At 47.9% G+C, this 16,630-nt stretch overlaps 1 pseudogene; it reads left to right on the forward strand.

Annotated features, from left to right (window-relative positions):
- The first annotated feature begins 962 nt into the window (after positions 1-962).
- LOC129633049 (glutaredoxin-related protein 5, mitochondrial-like) lies at positions 963-15,932 on the forward strand (annotated as a pseudogene).
- Positions 15,933-16,630: the final 698 nt, after the last annotated feature.

A 16,630-nucleotide genomic window follows, 5' to 3' on the forward strand; every position in this document is an offset into this window, starting at 1 on the left:
CTGTCCTTTGTATCTGTCCAGTTCTGAAATTTAGATTTATCTATTCTGTTCCTGGGAAAGAAATTGCCCTTGTCAACATTGTTTAGAAGAGTTTGGGGGTAGCAGGTGGATATGAGTCCCTGCTTTAGGGTGTGGGAGGTTGTGCCGTCTCCAGGGAAGGGTCCCAGCACCACGTGGATGGATTCCCAAGCTTTCCCGTGACACCCACACAGATCATTTCATTACCCAGCATTTACATCTGAAAACATTTCGGGTAAAGGTGATTCTAATGCTTTTTCATCCCCACTTCCAATTTTTTTTTCCTTTTTATCTTAGAATTACCCTCATGGATATCACCCTATGGGCTTCCCTGATAGCTCAGTTGGTAAAGAATTTGCCCACAATGCAGTAGACCCTGGTACAATTCCTGGGTCAGGAAGATCCCCTGGAGAAGGAATAGACTACCCACTCCAGTATTCTTGGGCTTCCCTTGTGGCTCAGCTGGTAAAGAATCTGCCTGCAATGCAGGAGACCTGGGTTCAATCCCTGGGTCAGGAAGATCCCCTGGAGAAGGGAAAGGCACCCACTCCAGTATGCTGGCCTGGAGAATTCCCTGGATTGTATAGTCCATGTTTGTAAGACAGTATGCCCATAATTTTCTCCCAGAGCATCTATATCCATCTTCTTTATTGCTTGGGCTCAAACCTTGGTGTATGGGCACCTCAGGGAGTAATTATGTCTTACCTTAGCCCTTTATGTTAAGGGAAATGTCAATGTACAGTCAACAGAGCTGTTGACTCAGCCCCTTTGTTTGTCAGTCCTCTCTTCCCTTCCAGGCAGTTGGAGCAACCTGTGGCTTTGCACATATTTATCTCATCAGCATTGCATGTCCCTCTGTCAGAGCTGCATCCACCAGGTCGGCACGTCCTGCATCCACAGCCTCAGTTGTTGCACAGCCAGGCTCCTTCGCCCTCTGGGGCGACATGGCGGCTTTTCCTCCCCTGTCTGAGCTGGTTGTACTCTCTTCCTGGATCTTCCCATCTCTCTACCCAGAGACTTAGGGACCCCAGGGTTAATTGTTACAGAACAGAGAAAAACCAAGTCTGACTCTGCGGCCCCATGGACTGCAACCCATCAGGCTCCTCTGTCCATGGGATTCTCCAGACAAGAATACTGAAGTGGGTTGCCATTTCCTTCTCCAAGGAATCTTCCCGACCCAGGGATAGAACCTAGGTCTCCTGCATTGGTGGTGGATTCTTTACCACCTGAGACTTCAGGAAAACCCCCCAAAACTGGAGTGTGATCCTCAGAGGACCAGAGGGGTGGAATGGGAAGGGGGAGGGGTGGAGCAATTTCCTGTTGTGCAATGCTGTGTAATAGCCAAAGTGAAAGTCGCTCAGTTGTGCCCGACTCTTTGTGACCCCATGGACTATACCGTCCATGGAATTCTCCAGGTCAGAATACTGGAGTGGGTAGCCTTTCACTTCTCCAGGTGATCTTCCCAACCCAGGGATCGAACCCAGGTCTTCCGCATTGCAGGTGGATTCTTTACCAGCTGAGCCACCAGGGAAGCCCATGGTGTGTAATGAAGCCTCACAAATAAAATAAAACTCACAACTCATGCCATTTCAGGGCGAGGAAAGTTACGGGAAGGTGAATGTTGCTAATGACAACCATGGGGTTGCAGTAACCCGCTTCCTTCTCTCCGCTTCAGATGCACCCCAATAGCTCTGTGTTGCTCCCCAGATGCTCCCAGTCCTAGGTGATCTGTCCTTCCCTCCAGTGGATCTGGGTCCGACTGGGGGAACGGACATGGATCCCAGGTGGATTAGGCAGAGCTGCTGCCAGGCTGGACCTCTGGGCCCTGGCCTCTCTGCAGCAGGGGGACACTCTGGGATGCCCTCTGGCTTCTCCCAAACCCCTGTGAGCCCCAAAGGCAGCAGGCCTCCATGTGTGCACAGCCAGCCGTTCCTGCTTCCCTGCTGCACTGACTCCTGAGCTGGGACCTCTTAAGACAGAGGCTTAGCTTCTCTCTGTCAGGCTCTCACTCGTGGCCTCCTTGTATTACGAGCAATGGGCTCCCTTTGTTTTACTGGCACCGCCTGGTGTGACCAGGTGACACCTGGAAAGTCTCAGGAGGCTGCAACACTGCTCTCTATGGGTTTGGCTGCAAGTTGGCTCGGTGCATTTCATCCTCTCTTCTTTGCTTGGTGCATCCCTCGTGGCTCAGCTGGTAAAAAAAATAAGTCTGCAGAGCAGGAGACCCTGGTTCAATCCCTGGGTTGGGGAAGATTCCTTGGAGAAGGGAAAGGGTACGTACTCCAGTATTCTGGCCCGGAGAATCCCATAGACTGTATAGTCCATGGGGTCGCAAAGAGTCAGACACGACTGAATGACTTTCACTTTCTTTCACAGACATTCTTGTTATGTAAACTTGGAACACTGAGACCTTTATAAATGTAACTATGCCAAGAAATCTACACAAGTATCGTCATCTCTTTACTATGTGTCTAAAGATTTTTTAATTAATACTTTATATATACCATGTATCTACCATTAACATTTTAAAGAGTTGCCAAAACAGGGAGCCTTCGATGCTGGAAAAATGACCCTATAAACAAGTCTCCTCCACACGGGTTTTGCTCTGGAAGGGATGACCACAGCCCAAGTGTTTGGATGAGAACTGGCCTCACACGGGACAAGGGGCTAACTCAAAACTAGAGCAGATCTTGACTAATCACGTAGATAAAGGGATAAAGGGGACCAGAAGCATGGACAATCCAAAGCCATGAATAGTAAAAAGTATTTTATGCGTCCAGTATTTTATGCGTTTACTTTGCGTTTGCAACTGGTGAGTGTTTCTCACGCTACTCCATGTAAAGAGACTGATTGACTCCACTGTGGGTAAAGATGCTGGGTGTCAGGGGCCCAGGAGGGTTCTTGGGGTGCTCTGCAGGGCGGGAGAGGAGGCAATAGCAACTGCCATAGGAGGATGCAGCTCTGGCCCCCGGGAGGCGAGAGCATCATTTGGAGGGGCTTACACTCTGCTCTACCCTGCCCCGCCTGGACATTTCTCTCATCCAATGGAACACTGGCAGGCATGATGTGGCCAAAGCCTAGGAAGGTGCTCTGGGGCTTCCTCCCTGACCCGTCTGTCTTCACCAGCGGAAGAAGATGCTGAGTCAGCCCTGGTCCCAGCAAGAGGATGAGAGATGCGTGGAGCCCAGCTGGAAATCCACCAACCCACAGGTATATGAAGGTAAGTAAATGCTTATTGTCAGGGTTTTTTTTTTGTGCTGGTTATACAGTATTATTATGGCCAAAGGTGACTGACGGGCTTCCCAGGGAGCACTGGTGGTAAAGAACCCACCTGCCAACGCAGGAGACCTAAGAGACGGGGGTTCAATCCCTGGGTTGAGAAGACCCCTTGCAGGAGGGCATGACAACCCACTCCAGAATTCTTGCCTGGAGAATCCCATGGACAGAGGAGCCTGGCGGGTTATGGTCCATAGGGTCGCAAAGAGCTGGACACGACTGAAGGGACTCAGTCCACACGCATGGAGGTGACCGATAATATTTCCCCACCATGGAGTTTTCCCTTAAAACTATACCAAGACACTCTGCTGTCTTCCTTTCCTCATTCTTTCAACACACCCTTTACCCCGCTCCTTTACTGCAGGGCTTTAGGTGCTGGGTAGGGAGGAGATACTATGGAGATGACCGAGGTGATGCTTTTGCTGCATGAGGAATGCACTCTCTTGCTGGGCACTGGGCTCCGGGGGTGGAGGGAACTTAATAAGCCATGAGGCAGTGCAGCTGAGCACTCAGGTATCACACGGGCATCGCCCCTGCTCCACCTAACAGCAGTGGGGACTTGAGTCAATTACACTAATCTTACAGGGCTTTTGTGAGGATTCAGTGAGCCAAGGTAGAGTGCGTAAAACACTCAGCACAGCTCCTGGCCCTTGGAAACTGCTCAGTGTGGCAGCTGGGAAATGACTGCAACAGAATACGCTGAGTCCAGCCGGTGGCAGGGACGCTGCTTGAGTGTGTCCACCTGCGCGTTTGGTGGAGAAGGAGACTGTGACACCTGGAGCAGCTGACACTGTGGAGTGATGGGTGTTTCATCTAAACGCCTCCTCATCTTCTACAGATTGTGAGTCCTTTCAAGTTTCCTTGTGTGACGACAGCTATCTATAGCATGGACCATTGAGCTCCCAGGTGCACGGCCATGTGGCTGAATCTCACAGCTACTTTTCAATCCTGCACACATCATATTTCACAACAGGAGGCTGAAGCCAGCAAGTGTTTCCCCCCCTGCTCTATGGAGCGCAGTCAGCCTTGGTTAAAGCTGCAATCCAGTCCAGCCCTGCCTCTCTGGATGAAATAAGAATGAACTTCTGCAGAAAGCCTATTTGTCACACACAAAATTGGAAAACCAGATAAACACCTGGTAGTCAGTGCACGAGCTTTATTTCTTAATGAGGAATCTGGCTTTGTTGTCTTGTTCAGTCACTCAGTCAGGTCTGACTCTGTGACCCCATGGACTGCAGCATGCCAGGCTTCCCTGTCCTTCTCTATCTCCTGGAGTTTGCTCAAACTCATGTCCATTGAGTAATGCCATCCAACCATCTCATCCTCTGTCGTCCCCTTCTCTTCCCGCCTTCAATCTTTCCCAGCATCAGGGTCTTTTCCAATGAGTCGGCTCTTCGTATCAGGTGGCCAAAGTTTTGGAGTTTCAGCTTCAGCATCAGTCCTTCCAATGAATATTCAGGGTTGATTTCCTTTAGGATTCACTGGTTTGATCTCCTTGCTGTCCAAGGGACTTTCAAGAGTCTTTTCCAACACCACAGTTCAAAAGCATCAATTCTTTGTCTCTCAGCCTTCTTTATGGTCCAACTCTTAACTGTGTGTTTTGAAGAAGCTGTCTTGCTTTATGATGACATTAGTAATTGTTATAAACTCTCTGAGTGCCATATGTGAGAAGTGGAAAAACTGCTTAAAATCACTGGATCGTTCTATCATTTCTCTGATGCTTCTTGGTTTATCTGTGAGAAGAGGGAGCACAGTCTACAACTGCTCCCTAAAGATAAACTACTTTTCATCTTTGTTCATTATATAATGAGCCATTCAGTTTGACAGACAGTGATAGGATCTTCCAATATTGAAAGCAGTCATTGTTCTGCAGGATAAAAGGTTGACCTTGAGATGTTCTGTGACCTCAAGTTCTGCCCGGAGTCTTGTGTCCTGAATTGTTCCCTAGGAAGCACCTCTGAGATGGAGCTCTGTGTGCGGACAGCTGATTGGGAAGCCCTTTGGGGACCCACATCTGAAGGGGAGGAAGGCTGAAGGATTGGGCAGAATGGGTTGCTGGAGAGTTATGCAGTCACAACACAGGCCTCAGTGGATCCTGGGGGCAGGTCTGGAGCAGAGAAGGTCCTTTTCTTTGGTCTCATATCACAGCGGATGCTGTCTGCAGCCATGGAATGAAAAGATGCTTGCTCCTTGAAAGAAAAGCTATGAAAAATGTAGACAGCATATTAAAAAGCAGAGAAGTTACTTTGCCAATAAAAGTCCATATAGTCAAAGCTATGGTTTTTCCATTAGTCATGTATGAGTGTGACAGTTGAACCATAAAGAAGGTTGAGCACCAAAGAATTGATGTCTGAGGGTCCCTTGGACAGCAAGGAGATCAAACCAGTCAATCCTAAAGGAAATCAATCTGGAATATTCACTGGAAGGACTGACGCTGAAGCTAAAGCTCCAATACTTTGGCCACCTGATGCAAAGAGCCAACTCATTGGAAAAGACCCTGATGCTGGGAAAGACTGAAGGCATGAGGAGAAGGGGACGACAGAGGATGAGATGGTTGGATGGCATCACTGACTCAATGGACATGAGTTTGAGCAAGCTCCAGGAGATGGTGAAGGACAGGGAAGCCTGGCATGCTGCAGTCCATGGGGTTGCAGAGTTGGACACAACTTAGTGACTGAACAGCAACAAACGTTTGGAGGAGAGGGCTGGGCCTTGGTCCTGCTTCACTGCCCAGTCATTGTTCATGGGCCATCCCTGGAGTGAGACATGACTCTGAACAAGGTGTCTTTTTTCAGTCAAAAGCAAGTTGCAAAGGTAGACCCTGCTGAGAGCTGCCAGCTGCTACCATCCCAGGAGTGGCATGGCTGTTCACTGTAGCCTGGTGTGTTATGATGCAAGCATGACTCATATGCTGTCTCCCAGAGGAGATCTGGGGGCCTCGAAGCTGGAGAAGAATTTCCTTGGAAAGGCCTAATAAGGGCCAGCTTCTGAGATGGGCCCAGGACCCTGAGAACTATTTTTTCATGTCCCATACCCTGAGTGCAGGCTTCTCAGGGGGCACTAGTTGTGAAGAACACGCCTGTCAATGCAGGAGACGTAAGAGACATGGGTGCAGTCGTGGTGTTAGGAAGATCCTGTGGAGGAGGAAATGGCAACTCACTCCAGTATTTTTGCCTGGAGAATCCCACAGACAGAGGAGTCTGGTGGGCTACAGTCCATAGGATTGCACAGAGTCAGACAGAACTGAAGCGACTTAGCACACAGCACGCACATGCCCTGAGCAACTGTGGAGACAGAGCTAGTGGAGGGGGGAGCATCCTGGAGAGGCGGACGGAGACCGGACGTGGAGAGATGTGAAAAGTCCACTCAGAGTGAAGCGATGGGACCAGAGCAGGGTGTCAGCCCTGGGGACAGGGGAAACAGAGAAACAAGTTAGCTGGGGGTTCTGGAGCCCTGGGTACAAAACACACCAAGTAGAGTAGATGGGATTGGAAAGATGGGTGGAGGTAAAGTGGCTAAAGCACTCACATGCCTGACTTAATGGTTTGGGATCCGTGTGACCCCAAAGCAGAGTTGTTCAAGGTTTTGAACCTGGAAGACCATGACCCAAAAGGGCGTTGGAGTGGCAAGAGTCGTCAACACAAGATGGTCCAAAGCTCTAGCAGTGTTCCAGTTAGGGACCAACACATCGTTTAAGTCTCCACTTGAGTGCCGTGAGGATAGTAAAATCCCAGACTCTGGTCTTGATGGCAAATTCCATCTATCTTCTGAAGTCATGAAGAATTAAATACCAAACAGGTACAGACTGCAGACATGTACTCCAGTCTCAAAAGAACAGACTCTGCAGCACTGGTAGAATGACTGATAAGCAGCTTTTGTTTTGGAAAAGTGTATTTTTTTCCCACTCTGAGTGTGGAAGAGAATATGATGAAAGCCAGTGAGATGGGAAGATGTGTTCTCCACTCATTTTTGGACTGTGAAGCCAATATTGATGACTGTCATTAATTAATCAATTAAACCATTAATTTACTGAGTCATTGGCAATAAAAAGCATAATGATGTATATCTGCCAAAGTGAAAGTAAAGTGTTAGTCGCTCAGTCGTCTCCAGCTCTTTGCTACCCCATGGAGTGTAGCCCACCAGGCTCCTCTGACCATGGAATTCTCCAGGCCAGAATACTGGAGTGGGTAGACATTTGCTTTTCCAGGGGATCTTCCTGAACCAGGGATTGAACCTGGGTCTCCTGCATTCCAGGCAGATTTTTTTATCATTTGAGCCACCAGGGAAGCCCAAATGATTTGCAGTCTCAGTGAAGACAATAATTCAGCAATTGAATACAAAGAAACTCCATTAATTTGTTTTAACTTACCAAAGCAGTTAATTAGAAAGTAGAATAATTAGTTAGAAATCGATACTAATCAAAGCATGAGTTGCAGCAAGAAAGATGCCCAAGGAAGCACATGACAAAGTCATTGCCAAAGGACGAATTGCTGATAAAACTAATCTAGTTTCTAATATATTTTATGGCAAAAGGGGGATTCTCACTCTTTAATCTCATAAAATACCAGAAAGAATAATAACAATTGGAAAGCACTTTTCAAAATAAAATGCAAATTTCTATTTAAATGCTTGAAAACTAAGACATCAGCCGCTTATTTAATAGTAAAACTTTAAACCGTTGGTGTGTGTGTGCTCTGTTGGTAAGTCATGTCCGACTCTGTGCGACCTCACAGACTGTACCCCACCAGGCTCCTCTGTCCACGGAATTCTCCAGGCAAGAATGCTGGAGTGGGTAGGTAGACACTTCCTACTCCAGGATGAACTCCAATCCCGCATTTGCAGGTGAGTTCTTCACCACTGAGCATTTAAGAAATAAAGTTATCCTCTAAATTAATTTCGATCGCATACCCTTTATACACCAAAGCCGCCTGCCCTGTGGGAGGGAGTTACTGAATTGCGTGCAGTGCTGCCTGAGGATCTTAGGGTTTCAGCCTCTCCCAGTGATCGCTTATGGTGATGGTGTTGGAGTCGCGATCTCCGAAGAAGAAGCTTTAGCTTCGGGACCAAGGACCAGGCTTGATCACTCCAGAGCTTTTGTGTAGCAGGGTTTTATTAAAGTGAAAAGGGACAGGGAAAGCTTCTGACACAGACATGAGAAGAGGGAGAGTGTCCCCACTCACTAGTCTTACCAGGGCATTACATACTTTTCCCAGACCCACTCCCACAACATACAACTTAAATTAACAAGATGAGAACTCACAGTAGAAAGGTCTGACCAGACCCAGTAGAAAAATAGAAAAAAAAGTTTGTCCTTTTTTCCTCCTTGAGAGTCTCAGACCGCTTTCTCCTAGTAGGGAACCCTGGACTTCTTATCAACCTACCTAGTAACTGACTCTGTCATCAGGACCCTGGTTACAAAGAGATGGCACAGGGTTCCACCAGCCCAACCACAGGGGACTGATCAGCTTACGACAAAACCCCAAACCCATTTCTAGGTGGAAGCAGAAGCAGGCAGGAACTGGAGGGACCTCCAACCCGAAAAGGATAAAACTGTATTTCTGGGGTTAAAAAGTCTGTGACCCTCTGGGACAGCTGTGTCACAGACAGAAAGAAGATGGGAACTTCCCTAACCGAGTCAGGAAAAATGGAAGCCTTAAAATTAAAAATAAAGACACATATTAAATTTATCTCTACCTACTCTTTCCCCTTCAGTAACTAAAAGATTGTTTTCTATGCCTGTGAATCTTTTCTGCTTTGTAAATAAATTCACTGGATCTGAATCACTTTTTTTTTTTTTTTAGATTCCACAAATAAGTGATATCATATGATATTTGTCTTTCTCTGTACAGATATACACACTATAAATAAAATAGATAAACAACAGGACCTACTGTGTAGCATAGGGAGCTATATTCAATATCTTACAAACAAACTGTAATGGAAGAGAATCCGAGAAAGAATATGTATGTATAACAGAATCACTTTGCTGTACCCCAAAACTAACAACATTGTAAATCAACTATACTCTAGTAAAAATTAAAAAAAAATACAATAGAAAATAAGTACACATTTTTATAATATAAAATTTTTGAGAAGTTTGTAAATCCTGTGATATTGTACACTGAATAGAGATTAGTTTGAGTTAACCAACATCTGGGTTATAAATATTCGTATCTTCCTAACATGGCTTTCTGTATCCCTGTGAGATAGAATTTCTATCTGCAGCAGAAATGTGAGGAAGCTGAAGTAAGAGCGGGCAGCACAGTCCTCCAGACGCAGAGCTGAGATGCACACCCTCCCAGTTGAGCCTCAGTGTTTGGACGTGTGTATGTGCACAGTCGTGTCCGATTCTTTTCGACCCTATGAACCGTAGCCTGCCAGGCTCCTCTGTCCATGGGATTCTCCAGGCAAGAATCCTGGAGTGGGTTGCCATTTCCTCTTCCAAAGGATCTTCCCGACCGAGGGATCCAACCTGCGTCTCATGCATCTTCTGCATTGGCAGGCGGATTCTTTACCATTGAGCCACTGGGGAAATCCTAAAACAGCTCCAAAGACAAATGGGTGAAGATCTGAATCACAAATCCAGAGGAGAGCAAAGCAAAATGATTTATAAGCCTATGAAGAGATCAAATTCACCAACCTCAGGGGAATGCAAATTAGCTTAGAAAGCAACTGCCACTTTACCCACATCTGACATCCAAACCCACAAAGCACCAGGGACCCACTGCTGGGGCAGGTGTAGAGAGTGTGAGAAGGGGCCTTTCTGATGGGCTATGAGGTGCACCCTCCTTTGTTGAGGGCTGTTACAGTTCACTAACTGGTGTCTGTCACCTGGAAACCCATTTCCCAGATGTGAACACAGGACTTTTCAGGCACATATGGACAAATGTATTATTTTGAGGTGGCAAATCTGATCAGCATCGAATTGCCCATTGGTAGGGGAATTGCTGAATGGTTGAATAATTCCTGATGTATGCACTGCATAAGTTAGTATGTGGTTACTAAATTCAGTAGCAGGTACATCGATGGGTTGGGAAGATTTCTACAAAGTACTATGGAGGTGGGAAGGTGAGCTGCAGAGAAACCTGTATGTTTTTATTTCTGTAAACAAGTGATGCATATTTTCTCTGTGTTCTTGCAACTCCCTTACTCTGAATGCAATGTTGCAACCTGATTCCTCAGGTGGGAAGAGAGAGAGAGCTTCCATAGTTGGGGGGAGGGGGAAGAATAGGAAAATAAGAGAAAAAGACTGTCCTTTAAATTAGGATAATAGTACAATCCAGGGCTTCCCTGGTGGCTCAGATGGTAAAAAAAAATCTGCCTGCAATGCAGGAGACATGGGTTCAGCCCCTGAGTTGGGAAGATCCCCTGGAGGAGGGCATGGCAACCCACTCCAGTATTCTTGCCTGGAGAATCCCAAGGACAGAGGAGCCTGGCGGGTTATGGCCCAAAGGGTCTCAAAGAGTCAGACATAACTGAAGCGACTTAGCACGCATGCACACATAGTCACAGAACATAGATGTTTTTTAAGCCGTTATTTTTTTAATAACAGAAGCTTGAGCTAGAAAGTTGTGGAATGCCATGACTCATAAAAAAGTACATTTTGCTGCAAGTCATCTCATCTTTGTTCTGTGCACGTGTGTTCCAAACGTCGGATTTCTTCTGCTCCCAGAGGGCAGCTGTCTCTGAAATCTGGGCAAAGCAGGATGAACTCTTGGTGTCACAGCCCAGGAGACCCCGACACCCCAGCAGACTCCTTCCAGAGAGGGACAACTTGACAAGACAGCCGTCTGTTCCTGCAGCTCCTGGTGGGTCTGCAGGACAGTGCCCATTGCTGGGACCCCAGCCTAATAGAGGACACCGCTTCTCGATGCTTGTGTCTCCGTGGGGACGGGGGGCGAGAGGGGAGAGGGGAGAGGTTCCCTCCCTCACGGGCACCAGCGCCCTTTAAATTCACCAAGACTGTCAGTCTGAGCTGCATCTTCATGCTTGTCTGTTTGTAACTCTTCAGCCACTAAGAACAAGCCCACACACAATCTTTCAAGGTCAGGTATTGATTTTCAGTCTAAATAGTAAATCTATATTGAAGAAGAAACGGTGCCTTATTAATCAGGCCTCCCCCATCTCTTCCCATGTCTACTGGAATAATACAGTCATCATGCCATGCTTGCTTTCTGCCTCCTGTATTGTCCAGTAAGGCCCGGCTGAATTCTCTAATGACCCCGAGTTCCTCACCTGGAGAGCCTGGATTAGTGGCTCTCAGGCAGGGCGTGCAGAATCCAACTTGCAACACGTCATAGACATGGGTTATTTTCTTTAACAAAAAACATTTTACAACTAGATTTTCTTTTCACTTGCCATAAGTTCAACATCTCTTAACATACAGAGGACTTTGACCAGAAGTGCTTGTGCACACCTACTTGCATGCACATACACACTCACATTCTTACATATTCACACTCGAGTGCAGTGCACGCACATGTATGTTTGCACCCACGCCTGCCCCTTACCTTGAATGTCATGTCTCATTCCAGACACAGGAACCTGTTCCTAGGCTGCTGGGTGAATGTTGAACTCAACACCCAAACTGACTTCTCCTGATCCACTCCCAGGAGTGACGGATGACATGGCCAACTGTTTCCACTGGCCCCCTGTGTGCTGTGCTGTGCTAAGTCACTTCAGTCGTGTCTGACTCTTTGCGACCCCATGGACTGTAGCCCTCCAGGCTCCTCTGCCCATGGAATTCTCCAGGCAAGAATACTGGAGTGGGTAGCCGTTCCCTTCTCCAGGGGATCTTCCCGACCCAAGGTCGGAACGCAGGTCTACTGCATTGCAGGTGGATTCTTTACCTCTGAGCCACCAGGGAAGCCCCATCACTTGCCCCCTAGCCAAGGTTTGCTTTGAAACAGAAGCATCCCCATTCCCCCAGCAATGCCTCTATATCCCATGTTGCTAACAGGCGGTGGAGCAACCGCCTGCAGTAAATCAAGCGCAGATGGAAGCTCATGCTTCAGAATTGCCGCAGGAGCATAAAGGGGCCTGTGTTCATGTAATCTGGTGGTTTTTATTTTGCATGTGGGGCTGCTGATGGAAACCTGTTTGGGGGTTTCCAATCTAAAGACCGACAGGACTTCTGCTTTTGAGATAAAGGAGAAGCTAGCTGCCTTCAAACTTTCCTTCTGCTGTCTCTGGGGAACACTGTGATTTGCATTTTAGATGTAAATTCATGTAAATCAGCACTTATTTTCAGATGAAATTTGACCATTGAGGGCAATCTGGAGTTGTTTTCTGATGCCAGTGTGCGTTTGATTCCCGTGTAATTTCTCAGCACATGGATTAAACCCGCAGTAAGCGTGGGGCAGCTGTGATCGGGCGTGCAAGACAGCCGACCCTTATTTTGCAGTAAGGACAGGAAAATCTAATTATAACGCCTTTTCCAGCCTGTGAGACAAAGCGAGGCTGGATGCCAGCTAATTAATTGGCTGGAGTGGGGGCCATCCAGGACCCTCCCTTATTGGGTCAGTTACACTCTATAGCCTTCCGTGCAAAGACTGCATCTCACCCAAGGCCAGTTTATTGCCAATGACTTTAGTTTTAGCAAAGCAAAAGAATGCACAAAAAACCAACCCAAATTAACCACCCCTCACGAGCAGACCTTCCTATTAATACCTGGCTATGTTCTTGTGAACAATGGTTGTCTTACTCTGCCGACCACATCTGAATAAGTTGGAAAGCCCTGAGCAGAAGACTTCACAAAAGGAATGACCTGCCACGCTCAAGGCTTTGGAAAAATGGATGTCAGCAGAACTGACTAAGTTGCAGCTTTTCTTGGGTGTTAAGGAAATGAAGAAAGGGTGGGGAAGGTGCTTGTGTAGACTGTAGAGTGTGGGCTATCTAAAGATACACACTTCGTGTCATTACAGAAATTAGATAAATTTCAGGAAAAACGTCACTGAGCCTGAAATAGAACAGTTCATCACTGGAGAAAACATTGGTCCGTGAGGCAGGATATCAACATACACTGACTGCAAAGAGGTTCCTTGTGTGTTTTGCAAGGAATGCATGATGGAAGGTGACGGAAGGCATCTTGAACAAGATGCAGGATGCTTGGAGAGAGGCTGTGGGCCTCGGTGCATCATGAAGGGAATCAGCTAGGCAGCACCTCAGGTGGTCCTCTTGGGGCGAGTGGATCTGAGAGTCGATGACACTCTCACGGTAATAACAGGAGAAATCATGCAAATGATTGCCCAGAGAATCTAGACTTTTTTTTCCAACCCTTATAACTCTTGTAAATCCATCATTCTTTTTAAACTACTTTTGAAATATGAGGGGATAGTTCTTGCTGGCGTTTTACTTCCCTTCTCATTTTTAGGAGATCTGGGGGGAAGGGCTTGAAGTTGAGGGTGTCCTGCCACGTTGAACTATTGTTTTGCCACCAGGTCTCAGTGTGGCAGCTGGCAGGCTCCCCTGGGTGCGCCAGCAGCTGCTGTTGCCTCTGCAGGGACCCCACCAGCATCTCTCACTCAGGCCAAGAGTCAGATGGGCGGGAGGGGGCTGGTGCAGATTAATTAGCAGGAGGAGCCAGCTCGCTAGTGGCGAGGGGGTGTCTGCTGGGAAGCTAAAAGGGAAGCGACAAGGGGAATTAGTGACAAATCAGTATTAAAACGCAGATAGAAAGGCCTCTGCTAAATCACTACGCTCATTCCCATAATGAGAGACCAATAAATAGAGGCGTCCCACCAGAGAGTCTGCAAATTGCGTGCAGGGGTGACGGGGGGTTGGGGGGATCCTGCAGAGAGCAGTGACAGTGCTTCGGGGCTTGCAAAACTGTGAATTGGAGAAGAGGGAAAAGGATGATTTAGTCAAGTGATGTAATAACCGTTTTCAAGAATCAAAGGGGCTGTTATGCTGAGGAGGGTGGCCAGCTGTCCCCTCTCTCAAGTGAGGCTGGAACAAAGGGGCTGAGTTGACAGGGAAGGGCGGGGTGGGCAACCGGATGGGGAGTGGGAGATGGCACGTGGCATGGGGGCGGGCGGGGGGACACGGACTGCTGGGCGCAGGCGGAGTGAATTCCCAGGAGTAGAATGATGAAGCCTGGAGATGGCTCTCAGAGCGGACCCTGCAGATTATCATGCCTGGAGGTTTTAGGACTAAGGCCAGTCAGTGGGAGCCGTCCCCCACGAAGACGCCCTGCGGAACTGGCTGTGCTGAGCAGGAGGGCAGAGCGCCCCCTGATGGTCAGGGGCTGCACTCTTCTCAGCGTGCCGGGTCTCAGGGATGGCTGACCCAGAGCCTCCAGGGCTGACCCAGAGCCCCCAGGGCTGACCCAGCTGTTGGGGGCATGGGGCCAGGGGGCTGGGCTGGCGGGCGGGAGTCCAGACCTCCCCTCCCATTCCAGATGAAGCCTCCCCGCTACCTTGAGATTCTCACCTGTGTTTCTGCCTCCTTCCTGCCCCACTTCCATGACCAGGGCCAGTTCAACTCACCCACCTTGTTGCCACCAGCCAGACCCACCCCCGGCACAGGCTTCCAAGTAATTCTGTAATAATGCCAGCAGCCCAACTAAAAACAAGCCAAGACTTTGATTCTACTTAAAAAACAAACAAACAAACAAACAAACAAAAAAACGCATTCATAGACCCATTCTCAGAATCTCTTTTGAAGTAGCGAGCATGGAGTTCTCTGATTCTAGAGGGGATGGCTACTGACTATATTAGGAATAATCCCTCTCTAATCTTTTGAGAGCAGAGGCTATAAATTCAGTTCGTGTAATGCCGCAAAGTCTGCTTCAGAGATTGTTATTAGCAGAGAATTCCTCCCGGATTCTCGATGGCTATCAGTCTGTGATGGTACTTGTCTTATATTAATACTTCTTGTCTCAGAGCAATATAATGGAAGATGAAACTCCACTTATTGAACCTTTGCTAAGATGGGCAGAGAGTAAATAGAGCCACTGCTTGGTTTCTGTGCCAAATCCTCATATAAATCTGAGTTCATCTCTTCTCTGATTTCATAGGTATTCATCATGAGTATCACCAGAATCGGGCAATGATTAATCTTCCCAGCAGTTACCAGGCATCATCATGCTTGCCTAATGGGAGCAATCAGTGGCTTAATCACTGAGCTTTGTGCAATTAGATGATACAAATGACACCCTACCTGGCCAAACGTTTCTTTCACTGGAGATCATTTTTTTTGTTTCCATGGAAAAGTTGCAGCTGTGGGCTGGGCCCAGGTCCCTGGTGGTCCAGGGCTCCAGCCAGCGGCCAGGGATTGGGCGGCAGCCTGCAGAGCCCTAGCATGCAGCTGGTTGGAGCACCTGGGCGCATTGGTGAAGAAGGCCAAGGTGGTGGTCTTCCTCAAGGGGACGCTGGAGCAGCCCCAGTGCGGCTTCAGCAACGCATTGCTGCAGATCCTGCGACTACTCAGCCTACAATGTGCTGGATGAGCCCCAGCTCCTTCGAGGCATTGAAGACTACTCCAACCGGCCCACCATCCCGCAGGTGTACCTCCACGGCGAGTTCGTGGGGGGCTCTGACACTCTCCTGCAGATGCACCAGATCGGGGACCAGATGGAAGAACTGAAAAAGCTGGGCATCCCCTCCGCCCTCTTAGATGAAAGACCAGGCTCAAAGTGAGGGAGGGTGGCCCGGGCGAGGAGCCGCTGATGTCAGAGTCTCACCTCCAGAGAAGCCTCACCCATTCTGCTCCCCACTCTTCAGCTGACTGTTTGCACTGGTTCCTCCAGTTTGTAAGCAGATGGGTGATTTTAGCCTGTCTGGTGTTTGGCAAGGAATATCCCATCACGAACAAAATCGTAACCACTGCACCGTCATAGTCAAGGTCGTATTACGGTTGTTGTCAACAAAATTCCTTCTTCTGTTGTCCTGTGCTCTCTGCCTGATTCAGGAGTAAACCTCGGAGCTTCTGAATCCTGGTTATTATTCATAGGTCCTCCTCAAATATGTCAGTCTACAAAGATAATATAACCCCCTTCCCCAGATATTTTTGTAGCTTGTTCTGTTAAGGAAAATGATGGACAGGGAAGAAAATAAGATAACCGGGTTTTCTGGTTTTTTAAAAAGATAAATGGCCAACCACTTGGGGAAAAAAAAAATTTGCAAGGTCTAGGAGGGCGTGGCATCTGGGAGCGGTGGCCTGGGGATGCTATAACCAGGCTGACATCTCTTCTTGACATCAGCCCAAGAACTGAGATCAAAAGATCATGGCCCCACTTTAACCTCCACGTCTTAAATAGGATGTAAACCTGCATCTTACAGGTTTGTCCGGGAAAAACACTTTGGCCAATTTTTAAAAAAAAATAGCATATAAGTCA

This window comes from Bubalus kerabau, chromosome 18, assembly GCF_029407905.1.
Source record: "Bubalus kerabau isolate K-KA32 ecotype Philippines breed swamp buffalo chromosome 18, PCC_UOA_SB_1v2, whole genome shotgun sequence".
In the NCBI taxonomy this organism is placed as follows: Eukaryota; Metazoa; Chordata; class Mammalia; order Artiodactyla; family Bovidae; genus Bubalus; species Bubalus kerabau.